Source organism: Mesoplodon mirus, assembly GCF_964341445.2.
Source record: "Mesoplodon mirus genome assembly, chromosome: X".
NCBI lineage: Eukaryota > Metazoa > Chordata > Mammalia > Artiodactyla > Ziphiidae > Mesoplodon > Mesoplodon mirus.
In genome coordinates, this window is record NC_138981.1 from 62692036 (window position 1) to 62694046 (window position 2011).

Genomic DNA, 2011 nt, shown 5'->3' on the forward strand with positions numbered 1-2011 from the left:
TAGCCTCCTTAAGGAAGAAGCCCCTAGGATGGACAAATTTACAAAGAGGTCCTGGATCCAATTCCTGCCCCAGAGTCCAGGCTTCTCCCTCTAGTCTGCTCAGGCAGAGACCTCCTGTCCCAGGACTTCATCAGTCAGTGCGCCGGTTTTTCTCTCTCTGCTAGGGTTTCTGTTTTAGGAATAACTGGCTCTGGTCAGAGGAGGAGAGCAGTGTGTCTTCTCCCTCTCGGTATCTGTGCCCTGATCCTGAATATCTTCAGGCCTCAGCTCCTGCTTCCTAAGCAGCGCTACTCCCTGGACTTGGGCCTGCCTGGGCTTTGTTATTTCAATCTGACTGGCAGACCACCTCCCCATGCCGGTGTCCCCTCAGCGATCAAGTGCACATTCAGTTGGTCCTCAACAATCATTTTCTTTTTCTTTACAACACTTTCCATCATATAACATATGTGTTACTTATTGTTTTGTTTTTCTGTTTCTCCCCATTTTGATATAAGTTCCATGAGGGTTGAGATTCTGTGTTTCATTTGCCATATCTCAGTGTGTAGAATAGGCCTGACACCTAGTAGGTCCTCAACAAATATACACTAAATAATCAATATATGCTTACACATATAGATAAGCTCTTTATGTATTCATATGGCATGATATCCAAGCTAAATTGCTGACTAAAAGAAGCAAGGAGGGGACTTCCCTGGTGGTCCAGTGGTTAAGACTCCATGCTTGCATTCCAGGGAGCATGGGTTCAATCCCTGGTCAGGGAATTAAGATCCCACATGCCGTGCTGTGCAGGCAAAAAATTAAAACAAAATTTTTAAAAAATGAAGCAAGGTACAGAACCGTATATCATATGGTGCCCTTTGTGTGGAAGAGCAAAAGTTTATAAAAAAGAATTTTATTTTGTAAATTCTCAGGTTGTCATTGAGAAGATAAACAAGAGACTTGGTAACCATGGGCAGGAGAGTTGGGTCACTGAAAGAACAGGCATAGGATACAAATTTCTCATGATGTACCCTTTTGTGCCTTTTGAATTTTGTACCATTAACATGTATTACTTAAATGTTTTTATTAAAAATTTAAAGTTTAAAGACAATTTTTTTTTTTGCGGTACGCGGGCCTCTTACTGTTGTGGCCTCTCCTGTTGCGGAGCACAGGCTCCGGAAGTGCAGGCTCAGCGGCCATGGCTCATGGGCCCAGCTGCTCCGCGGCATGTGGGATCCTCCCAGACCCGGGCACGAACCTGTGTCACCTGCATCAGCAGGCGGACTCTCAACCACTGCACCACCAGGGAAGCCCTCAAGACAATTTTTAAACCTCAAAAATAAAAGCCAACTTACTGAGTCATCTCCAACAACCTCAGGTACTACTGTTTGTCAACTTGACCCTAGTTATATAGGCTTATGTCATGTGATCTCCTAACTGCCATTCTTTTAGGCAGTCTATATTTAATTATCACAGATAACATAACTTGCCCACGCCGAGTTGTTATGTTGAAACAGACGAGTTCATACTATATGCCAAACATTTTCATCTGCATTAGTTGCATCAGCAAGATCTCATTCTTTCATTCTCTCCTATCAAGACTACCAGTCTTTTCCTTTCTGCAACATGAGGCTATGTATATCTTTGATAAGTTCTCTCTCATTCACTGCCCATGGGAGCATAAATTAGTATGGTTTTTCCCAAAGGTGGTGTATCAATATATACTAAAGCTTAAAAGTATTCATCCTCATGAGCATCCACTTCTGGATAGCAAAAAGAAAATATTAGAAATGTGCATCATGTGTTATGCATAAGGATCTTTGTCATGACATTGTTTATAATGGGAAAGTATTTGAAATCATATGAATTTCCAACAAGAGGAAAATGGTATTAAAATAAATTATGGCATGGCCATGTGATAGAATATCATGCAACCATTAAAAAAATCATGCTTTTTGGGAAACTGAATTTAACTTTATGGAAGAGTGTTGAAGGATGTGATGAATTATACGTACAAGGGGCAACCATGGGA